Here is a 12,586-nt window from a genome sequence, read left to right on the forward strand (position 1 = left end):
TTACAAAATTCTATCAAGTTGCCAAATATGAAATTGTCCCCATCTACTAATGATATAGAATTAAAGACTTTACAAAATTCTATCAAGTTGCCAAATGCATTGTCATCGATTTAGTGACGCGCGCATATGAAATTGTCCCTATCTACTAATAATATAGAATTAAAGACTTTACAAAATTCTATCAAGTTGCCAAATATGAAATTGTCCCCATCTACTAATGATATAGAATTAAAGACTTTAAAAAATTCTATCAAGTTGCCAAATGACTCGTCATCAATTTAGTGACGCATATGAAATTGTCCCATCTACTAATGATAGAGTTAAAGACTTTGAAAAATTCTATCAAGTTGCCAAATACCTCGTCATCAATTTAGTGACATTGTCCTTATCTTGTAATAGAAATGAAAACTTTATTATGACTAAAGGAGAAATATATGAAATAATCGTATATACTTTTAGTATACGAAAGAAACCCCAATACTATAGGTATATTAAATATAAAACATATGAAAATGAATATTTATCACATGAATACAGACAAAATATAAGTATATTAAATAATATACATATGAAAATAAATATTATATAATATAATAATATATAATATAATAATAATAATATTATAATATATATTATTATTATAATATAATTATATATTAATAAAGGAAATAATGATGAAATATTTATATTTTCTATTAGTATTATAGAGAAAACCCATACACGTGAAAGGTTATAGTAGTGTAAGCGACGCTTTTATCGACAGAGGGTTCAAAAACTACTATAGGTAGGCAGTGGTTGCCGACCACTCGTATTGTTCGAAACTTATGTATTTATATGATTTCGACAATAATATATGGAAATTAAATATTAAACATATGGAAATGAATATTTATCGTATGGATAAATGAAGAAATGATAAAATATTCCTATATTCTCTTGGAAATATAGGAATAATCCATATACGTGAAAGGTTATAGTAGTGTAAGCGACGCTTTTATCGACAGAGGGTTCAAAAACTACTATAGGTAGGCAGTGGTTGCCGACCTCTCGTATTGTTCGAAACTTATGTATTTATATGATTTCGACAATAATATATGGAAATTAAATATTAAACATATGGAAATGAACATTTATCGTATGGATAAATGAAAAAATGATAAAATATTCCTATATTCTCTTGGAAATATAGGAATAATCCATATACGTGAAAGGTTATAGTAGTGTAAGCGACCCTTTTATCGACAGAGGGTTCAAAAACTACTATAGGTAGGCAGTGGTTGCCGACCTCTCGTATTGTTCGAAACTTATGTATTTATATGATTTCGACAATAATATATGGAAATTAAATATTAAACATATGGAAATGAATATTTATCGTATGGATAAATGAAAAAATGATAAAATATTCCTATATTCTCTTGGAAATATAGGAATAATCCATATACGTGAAAGGTTATAGTAGTGTAAGCGACCCTTTTATCGACAGAGGGTTCAAAAACTACTATAGGTAGGCAGTGGTTGCCGACCTCTCGTATTGTTCGAAACTTATGTATTTATATGATTTCGACAATAATATATGGAAATTAAATATTAAACATATGGAAATGAATATTTATCGTATGGATAAATGAAGAAATGATAAAATATTCCTATATTCTCTTGGAAATATAGGAATAATCCATATACGTGAAAGGTTATAGTAGTGTAAGCGACCCTTTTATCGACAGAGGGTTCAAAAACTACTATAGGTAGGCAGTGGTTGCCGACCTCTCGTATTGTTCGAAACTTATGTATTTATATGATTTCGACAATAATATATGGAAATTAAATATTAAACATATGGAAATGAATATTTATCGTATGGATAAATGAAGAAATGATAAAATATTCCTATATTCTCTTGGAAATATAGGAATAATCCATATACGTGAAAGGTTATAGTAGTGTAAGCGACCCTTTTATCGACAGAGGGTTCAAAAACTACTATAGGTAGGCAGTGGTTGCCGACCTCTCGTATTGTTCGAAACTTATGTATTTATATGATTTCGACAATAATATATGGAAATTAAATATTAAACATATGGAAATGAATATTTATCGTATGGATAAATGAAAAATGATAAAATATTCCTATATTCTCTTGGAAATATAGGAATAATCCATATACGTGAAAGGTTATAGTAGTGTAAGCGACCCTTTTATCGACAGAGGGTTCAAAAACTACTATAGGTAGGCAGTGGTTGCCGACCTCTCGTATTGTTCGAAACTTATGTATTTATATGATTTCGACAATAATATATGGAAATTAAATATTAAACATATGGAAATGAACATTTATCGTATGGATAAATGAAAAATGATAAAATATTCCTATATTTCTTGAAATATAGGAATAATCCATATACGTGAAAGGTTATAGTAGTGTAAGCGACCCTTTTATCGACAGAGGGTTCAAAACTACTATAGGTAGGCAGTGGTTGCCGACCTCTCGTATTGTTCGAAACTTATGTATTTATATGATTTCGACAATAATATATGGAAATTAAATATTAAACATATGGAAATGAATATTTATCGTATGGATAAATGAAGAAATGATAAAATATTCCTATATTCTCTTGGAAATATAGGAATAATCCATATACATGAAAGGTTATAGTAGTGTAAGCGACCCTTTTATCGACAGAGGGTTCAAAAACTACTATAGGTAGGCAGTGGTTGCCGACCTCTCGTATTGTTCGAAACTTATGTATTTATATGATTTCGACAATAATATATGGAAATTAAATATTAAACATATGGAAATGAATATTTATCGTATGGATAAATGAAGAAATGATAAAATATTCCTATATTCTCTTGGAAATATAGGAATAATCCATATACGTGAAAGGTTATAGTAGTGTAAGCGACCCTTTTATCGACAGAGGGTTCAAAAACTACTATAGGTAGGCAGTGGTTGCCGACCACTCGTATTGTTCGAAACTTATGTATTTATATGATTTCGACAATAATATATGGAAATTAAATATTAAACATATGGAAATGAATATTTATCATATGAATAATGGAAAAATATATTTAATTATATATGAATAAAGGAAATATCAATATAATATTACTGTATTCTCTTAATATATAAGAGAATATCCTATATGTTGGATGGCAAACAGAATTGAAAATACCCGCTTTGAGGACAGCGGGTTCAAAACTACTATAGGTAGGCAGTGGTTGCCGACCTCTCGTATTACATTGGTTACTTACAAATAAAGTATATTATTTTCCGTACAAATTTGTTTCTCAGTTCTTATGAACATTGGGACTTGGCTCCGCGGTTAATAGGAATATACGCCCTTAGATAATATCGTTGAAACAAAAGTCAAGTTTCTATTATACATAGAATAACAAATCGTTTCCATATATTATCGTTAATTTTTGGATGCAGGCAAATATATTATTATTTATTACCTGTCATAAAGTTGGAAGTGTTTATATCGTTACCCGCGGTATAATAAAATTTTTGGAAAATTACAAATTTTATATATAAATCATCATATGCGCTCGGTTTTATGTTATATATTACCAGAGAGTTATATGGAAAAAGATAAATTTTAAATTTATCATCAAAATGCAAATGATTTAGCTCAATATTTATATTGGTTAAACAAAAATTGTACATGTGTGGATACAATAATTATGTATGTTGGAAACAAAATGATATTTTAGAATGAAATATGTATAATATAAATAAAAAATTATGGAAATATATATATATATAAAACAAGAATGGAATTTACGAATACGAATACGAATGCTATATAAAAATGGCCGTAATCGAATTAAAATAGATTTAAAAACCCAAAGGCAAATTTTATAATAAGAAATGGAATTATATAAAATGGAAATCTATAATATTTATATTACTTATTTCAATTCAAAAAATATGAATGAAATATGAAAAAAGAAACATTATTCTGGTTGATCCTGCCAGTAGTTATATGCTTGTCTCAAAGATTAAGCCATGCATGTCTAAGTACACACGAATTAAAAGTGAAACCGCAAAAGGCTCATTATATCAGTTATGGTTCCTTAGATCGTTAACAGTTACTTGGATAACTGTGGTAATTCTAGAGCTAATACATGCAATTAAAACATGAACCTTATGGGACATGTGCTTTTATTAGGCTAAAACCAAGCGATCGCAAGATCGTTATATTGGTTGAACTCTAGATAACATGCAGATCGTATGGTCTTGTACCGACGACAGATCTTTCAAATGTCTGCCCTATCAACTTTTGATGGTAGTATCTAGGACTACCATGGTTGCAACGGGTAACGGGGAATCAGGGTTCGATTCCGGAGAGGGAGCCTGAGAAACGGCTACCACATCTAAGGAAGGCAGCAGGCGCGTAAATTACCCACTCCCAGCTCGGGGAGGTAGTGACGAAAAATAACAATACAGGACTCATATCCGAGGCCCTGTAATTGGAATGAGTACACTTTAAATCCTTTAACAAGGACCAATTGGAGGGCAAGTCTGGTGCCAGCAGCCGCGGTAATTCCAGCTCCAATAGCGTATATTAAAGTTGTTGCGGTTAAAACGTTCGTAGTTGAACTTGTGCTTCATACGGGTAGTACAACTTACAATTGTGGTTAGTACTATACCTTTATGTATGTAAGCGTATTACCGGTGGAGTTCTTATATGTGTTTAAATACTTGTATTTTTCATATGTTCCTCCTATTTAAAAACCTGCATTAGTGCTCTTAAACGAGTGTTATTGTGGGCCGGTACTATTACTTTGAACAAATTAGAGTGCTTAAAGCAGGCTTCAAATGCCTGAATATTCTGTGCATGGGATAATGAAATAAGACCTCTGTTCTGCTTTCATTGGTTTTCAGATCAAGAGGTAATGATTAATAGAAGCAGTTTGGGGGCATTAGTATTACGACGCGAGAGGTGAAATTCTTGGACCGTCGTAAGACTAACTTAAGCGAAAGCATTTGCCAAAGATGTTTTCATTAATCAAGAACGAAAGTTAGAGGTTCGAAGGCGATCAGATACCGCCCTAGTTCTAACCATAAACGATGCCAGCTAGCAATTGGGTGTAGCTACTTTTATGGCTCTCTCAGTCGCTTCCCGGGAAACCAAAGCTTTTGGGCTCCGGGGGAAGTATGGTTGCAAAGCTGAAACTTAAAGGAATTGACGGAAGGGCACCACCAGGAGTGGAGCCTGCGGCTTAATTTGACTCAACACGGGAAAACTTACCAGGTCCGAACATAAGTGTGTAAGACAGATTGATAGCTCTTTCTCGAATCTATGGGTGGTGGTGCATGGCCGTTCTTAGTTCGTGGAGTGATTTGTCTGGTTAATTCCGATAACGAACGAGACTCAAATATATTAAATAGATATCTTCAGGATTATGGTGCTGAAGCTTATATAGCCTTCATTCATGGTGGCAGTAAAATGTTTATTGTGTTTGAATGTGTTTATGTAAGTGGAGCCGTACCTGTTGGTTTGTCCCATTATAAGGACACTAGCTTCTTAAATGGACAAATTGCGTCTAGCAATAATGAGATTGAGCAATAACAGGTCTGTGATGCCCTTAGATGTCCTGGGCTGCACGCGCGCTACAATGAAAGTATCAACGTGTATTTCCTAGACCGAGAGGTCCGGGTAAACCGCTGAACCACTTTCATGCTTGGGATTGTGAACTGAAACTGTTCACATGAACTTGGAATTCCCAGTAAGTGTGAGTCATTAACTCGCATTGATTACGTCCCTGCCCTTTGTACACACCGCCCGTCGCTACTACCGATTGAATTATTTAGTGAGGTCTCCGGACGTGATCACTGTGACGCCTTGCGTGTTACGGTTGTTTCGCAAAAGTTGACCGAACTTGATTATTTAGAGGAAGTAAAAGTCGTAACAAGGTTTCCGTAGGTGAACCTGCGGAAGGATCATTATTGTATAATATCCTTACCGTTAATAAACATTTGTTATAATACAAATAAATTGAATTTACCAAAAACCAAATTTACCAAATTACAATGAGATCAATTTACAAAAGCACATGATTTATGATTATTTACAAAAGCAATTATATATGACTATTATCGAACACAATAATTCAATTGATTCAAAGAATCAAAAATCAAATTAAAATGATGATCTGGTTTTCCTAGCCAAACATCATAAAATGTGGTTAGCCACCACATTGGGTTATATGTGACTGCGGTCCACATTAATCCACATAAGTTAAAAATTGTGATTGGGGACCACAATATATTGTGTGTGAAGTTTTGCGGATTCACAAAAAAATAATATGATTTATATATTGCTTTAAAATAAAAATAAACAATGTGTTTCCTAAAAATTCGAAAATGGACAATCGAATTTTTAAAATTTGTGTGTATATGGACCATAATATACACGCGTTGCGAATATGTATTGTTCATCTTAGTTATGAGCATACGTTGGCTAATGCAACAACCTAAAATATACAATGTTGTACCTGGCATCCATCAGGTTAATGTTTTATATAAAATGCAGTATGTATCGCCCATATTGGTAATTATAAATAAAATGGTAATTATATGATACATATTGCTTATATGAAACTAAGACATTTCGCAGCATTTATTTTAGGTATAAAAATACATTTATTGAAGGAATTGATATATGCCAGTAAAATGGTGTATTTTTAATTTCTTTCAATAAAAACAATATTGACATTATATAGAAATGAATTATAAAACTCTAAGCGGTGGATCACTCGGCTCATGGGTCGATGAAGAACGCAGCAAACTGTGCGTCATCGTGTGAACTGCAGGACACATGAACATCGACATTTTGAACGCATATCGCAGTCCATGCTGTTATGTACTTTAATTAATTTTATAGTGCTGCTTGGACTACATATGGTTGAGGGTTGTAAGACTATGCTAATTAAGTTGTTTATAAATTTTTATAAGCATATGGTATATTATTGGATAAAATAATAATTTTATTCATAATATTAAAAACTGTATATGAAAAACATTATCCTCACATTTGAATGTGAAAAACGAAGAGAAATATTTTCTTTTTCAATCAAATAATACTGAGAAATGTCTAGCATAAAAAATTGAATTATTTTTCATCTAGGATTGTCTCTTATTAATGATTCGGAAATAGAAAAAATTTGGTTATGTTATTTTCTTCGTTGGTTCGTTAATGGAAAATACTAAGCTACAAAAAATAATGGAAATTATTACAACGAATTTAATAAAATGTTTTATCATTATATATAAAGAATTAATAGCAATAAAAAGTTATATACAACCTCAACTCATATGGGACTACCCCCTGAATTTAAGCATATTAATTAGGGGAGGAAAAGAAACTAACAAGGATTTTCTTAGTAGCGGCGAGCGAAAAGAAAACAGTTCAGCACTAAGTCACTTTGTCTATATGGCAAATGTGAGATGCAGTGTATGGAGCGTCAATATTCTAGTATGAGAAATTAACGATTTAAGTCCTTCTTAAATGAGGCCATTTACCCATAGAGGGTGCCAGGCCCGTATAACGTTAATGATTACTAGATGATGTTTCCAAAGAGTCGTGTTGCTTGATAGTGCAGCACTAAGTGGGTGGTAAACTCCATCTAAAACTAAATATAACCATGAGACCGATAGTAAACAAGTACCGTGAGGGAAAGTTGAAAAGAACTCTGAATAGAGAGTTAAACAGTACGTGAAACTGCTTAGAGGTTAAGCCCGATGAACCTGAATATCCGTTATGGAAAATTCATCATTAAAATTGTAATATTTAAATAATATTATGAGGATAGTGTGCATTTTTTCCATATAAGGACATTGTAATCTATTAGCATATCCCAAATTTATCATAAAATATAACTTATAGTTTATTCAAATTAAAGTGCTTGCATTTTAACACAGAATAAATGTTATTAATTTGATAAAGTGCTGATAGATTTATATGATTACAGTGCGTTAATTTTTCGGAATTATATAATGGCATAATTATCATTGATTTTTATGTTTATTATATGCACTTGTATGATTAACAATGCGAAAGATTCAGGATACCTTCGGGACCCGTCTTGAAACACGGACCAAGGAGTCTAACATATGTGCAAGTTATTGGGATATAAACCTAATAGCGTAATTAACTTGACTACTAATGGGATTAGTTTTTTAACTATTTATAGCTAATTAACACAATCCCGGGGCGTTCTATATAGTTATGTATAATGTATATTTATATTATTTATGCCTCTAACTGGAACGTACCTTGAGCATATATGCTGTGACCCGAAAGATGGTGAACTATACTTGATCAGGTTGAAGTCAGGGGAAACCCTGATGGAAGACCGAAACAGTTCTGACGTGCAAATCGATTGTCAGAATTGAGTATAGGGGCGAAAGACCAATCGAACCATCTAGTAGCTGGTTCCTTCCGAAGTTTCCCTCAGGATAGCTGGTGCATTTTAATATTATATAAAATAATCTTATCTGGTAAAGCGAATGATTAGAGGCCTTAGGGTCGAAACGATCTTAACCTATTCTCAAACTTTAAATGGGTAAGAACCTTAACTTTCTTGATATGAAGTTCAAGGTTATGATATAATGTGCCCAGTGGGCCACTTTTGGTAAGCAGAACTGGCGCTGTGGGATGAACCAAACGTAATGTTACGGTGCCCAAATTAACAACTCATGCAGATACCATGAAAGGCGTTGGTTGCTTAAAACAGCAGGACGGTGATCATGGAAGTCGAAATCCGCTAAGGAGTGTGTAACAACTCACCTGCCGAAGCAACTAGCCCTTAAAATGGATGGCGCTTAAGTTGTATACCTATACATTACCGCTAAAGTAGATGATTTATATTACTTGTGATATAAATTTTGAAACTTTAGTGAGTAGGAAGGTACAATGGTATGCGTAGAAGTGTTTGGCGTAAGCCTGCATGGAGCTGCCATTGGTACAGATCTTGGTGGTAGTAGCAAATAATCGAATGAGACCTTGGAGGACTGAAGTGGAGAAGGGTTTCGTGTGAACAGTGGTTGATCACGAGTTAGTCGGTCCTAAGTTCAAGGCGAAAGCCGAAAATTTTCAAGTAAAACAAAAATGCCAAACTACATACAAAAAGCGAATATAATACACTTGAATAATTTTGAACGAAAGGGAATACGGTTCCAATTCCGTAACCTGTTGAGTATCCGTTTGTTATTAAATATGGGCCTCGTGCTCATCCTGGCAACAGGAACGACCATAAAGAAGCCGTCGAGAGATATCGGAAGAGTTTTCTTTTCTGTTTTATAGCCGTACTACCATGGAAGTCTTTCGCAGAGAGATATGGTAGATGGGCTAGAAGAGCATGACATATACTGTTGTGTCGATATTTTCTCCTCGGACCTTGAAAATTTATGGTGGGGACACGCAAACTTCTCAACAGGCCGTACCAATATCCGCAGCTGGTCTCCAAGGTGAAGAGTCTCTAGTCGATAGAATAATGTAGGTAAGGGAAGTCGGCAAATTAGATCCGTAACTTCGGGATAAGGATTGGCTCTGAAGATTGAGATAGTCGGGCTTGATTGGGAAACAATAACATGGTTTATGTGCTCGTTCTGGGTAAATAGAGTTTCTAGCATTTATGTTAGTTTCTTGTTCCCCGGATAGTTTAGTTACGTAGCCAATTGTGGAACTTTCTTGCTAAAATTTTTAAGAATACTATTTGGGTTAAACCAATTAGTTCTTATTAATTATAACGATTATCAATTAACAATCAATTCAGAACTGGCACGGACTTGGGGAATCCGACTGTCTAATTAAAACAAAGCATTGTGATGGCCCTAGCGGGTGTTGACACAATGTGATTTCTGCCCAGTGCTCTGAATGTCAAAGTGAAGAAATTCAAGTAAGCGCGGGTCAACGGCGGGAGTAACTATGACTCTCTTAAGGTAGCCAAATGCCTCGTCATCTAATTAGTGACGCGCATGAATGGATTAACGAGATTCCTACTGTCCCTATCTACTATCTAGCGAAACCACAGCCAAGGGAACGGGCTTGGAATAATTAGCGGGGAAAGAAGACCCTTTTGAGCTTGACTCTAATCTGGCAGTGTAAGGAGACATAAGAGGTGTAGAATAAGTGGGAGATATTAGACCTCGGTTTGGTATCGTCAATGAAATACCACTACTCTTATTGTTTCCTTACTTACTTGATTAAATGGAACGTGTATCATTTCCTAGCCATTATACGGATATATTTATTATATCTTATGGTATTGGGTTTTGATGCAAGCTTCTTGATCAAAGTATCACGAGTTTGTTATATAATCGCAAACAAATTCTTTAATAAAACGATGCATTTATGTATTTTTGATTTGAAAATTTGGTATAACTCCAATTACTCAGGTATGATCCAATTCAAGGACATTGCCAGGTAGGGAGTTTGACTGGGGCGGTACATCTCTCAAATAATAACGGAGGTGTCCCAAGGCCAGCTCAGTGCGGACAGAAACCACACATAGAGCAAAAGGGCAAATGCTGACTTGATCTCGGTGTTCAGTACACACAGGGACAGCAAAAGCTCGGCCTATCGATCCTTTTGGTTTAAAGAGTTTTTAACAAGAGGTGTCAGAAAAGTTACCATAGGGATAACTGGCTTGTGGCGGCCAAGCGTTCATAGCGACGTCGCTTTTTGATCCTTCGATGTCGGCTCTTCCTATCATTGTGAAGCAAAATTCACCAAGCGTTGGATTGTTCACCCATGCAAGGGAACGTGAGCTGGGTTTAGACCGTCGTGAGACAGGTTAGTTTTACCCTACTAATGACAAAACGTTGTTGCGACAGCATTCCTGCGTAGTACGAGAGGAACCGCAGGTACGGACCAATGGCACAATACTTGTTCGAGCGAACAGTGGTATGACGCTACGTCCGTTGGATTATGCCTGAACGCCTCTAAGGTCGTATCCGTGCTGGACTGCAATGATAAATAAGGGGCAATTTGCATTGTATGGCTTCTAAACCATTTAAAGTTTATAATTTACTTTATAAACGACAATGGATGTGATGCCAATGTAATTTGTAACATAGTAAATTGGGAGGATCTTCGATCACCTGATGCCGCGCTAGTTACATATAAAAGCATTATTTAATACAATGACAAAGCCTAGAATCAATTGTAAACGACTTTTGTAACAGGCAAGGTGTTGTAAGTGGTTGAGCAGCTGCCATACTGCGATCCACTGAAGCTTATCCTTTGCTTGATGATTCGAAATAAGTACACTAATGTACTTATTATTGTTGGTTCGTGAGGTTTAGCGCAGCGCACTAGCTATAGTATAGCGCCTGCCTGCCTCTCGGATCGATCCCGGTAGCCAAATGCATTGTCATCGAATTAGTGACGCGCGCATATGAGATTGTCCCTATCTACTAATAATATAGAATTAAAGACTTTACAAAATTCTATCAAGTTGCCAAATATGAAATTGTCCCCATCTACTAATGATATAGAATTAAAGACTTTACAAAATTCTATCAAGTTGCAAATGCATTGTCATCGATTTAGTGACGCGCGCATATGAAATTGTCCCTATCTACTAATAATATAGAATTAAAGACTTTACAAAATTCTATCAAGTTGCCAAATATGAAATGGTCCCCATCTACTAATGATATAGAATTAAAGACTTTACAAAATTCTATCAAGTTGCCAAATGCATTGTCATCGATTTAGTGACGCGCGCATATGAAATTGTCCCTATCTACTAATAATATAGAATTAAAGACTTTACAAAATTCTATCAAGTTGCCAAATATGAAATTGTCCCCATCTACTAATGATATAGAATTAAAGACTTTACAAAATTCTATCAAGTTGCCAAATGCATTGTCATCGATTTAGTGACGCGCGCATATGAAATTGTCCCTATCTACTAATAATATAGAATTAAAGACTACAAAATTCTATCAAGTTGCCAAATATGAAATTGTCCCCATCTACTAATGATATAGAATTAAAGACTTTACAAAATTCTATCAAGTTGCAAATGCATTGTCATCGATTTAGTGACGCGCGCATATGAAATTGTCCCTATCTACTAATAATATAGAATTAAAGACTTTACAAAATTCTATCAAGTTGCCAAATATGAAATTGTCCCCATCTACTAATGATATAGAATTAAAGACTTTACAAAATTCTATCAAGTTGCCAAATGCATTGTCATCGATTTAGTGACGCGCGCATATGAAATTGTCCCTATCTACTAATAATATAGAATTAAAGACTTTACAAAATTCTATCAAGTTGCCAAATATGAAATTGTCCCCATCTACTAATGATATAGAATTAAAGACTTTACAAAATTCTATCAAGTTGCCAAATGCATTGTCATCGATTTAGTGACGCGCGCATATGAAATTGTCCCTATCTACTAATAATATAGAATTAAAGACTTTACAAAATTCTATCAAGTTGCCAAATATGAAATTGTCCCCATCTACTAATGATATAGAATTAAAGACTTTAAAAAATTCTATCAAGTTGCCAAATGACTCGTCATCAATTTAGTGACGCAT

The 12,586-nt window shown here is 34.1% G+C and overlaps 3 non-coding genes across 3 annotated transcripts; all 3 read left to right on the forward strand.

Moving 5' to 3' along the window:
- The first annotated feature begins 3,971 nt into the window (after positions 1 to 3,971).
- Positions 3,972 to 5,965, forward strand: LOC122625444. Its single transcript, XR_006326586.1, has one exon. It is a non-coding gene; the product is annotated as a small subunit ribosomal RNA (ribosomal RNA).
- A 789-nt stretch (positions 5,966 to 6,754) lies between these two features.
- Positions 6,755 to 6,933, forward strand: LOC122625443. The gene has a single exon (XR_006326585.1). It is a non-coding gene; the product is annotated as a 5.8S ribosomal RNA (ribosomal RNA).
- Positions 6,934 to 7,319: 386 nt separating this feature from the next.
- Positions 7,320 to 11,280, forward strand: LOC122625450. Its single transcript, XR_006326591.1, has one exon. It is a non-coding gene; the product is annotated as a large subunit ribosomal RNA (ribosomal RNA).
- Positions 11,281 to 12,586: the final 1,306 nt, after the last annotated feature.

This window comes from Drosophila teissieri, unplaced genomic scaffold (assembly GCF_016746235.2).
Source record: "Drosophila teissieri strain GT53w unplaced genomic scaffold, Prin_Dtei_1.1 Segkk107_quiver_pilon_scaf, whole genome shotgun sequence".
NCBI classification, from domain to species: Eukaryota; Metazoa; Arthropoda; class Insecta; order Diptera; family Drosophilidae; genus Drosophila; species Drosophila teissieri.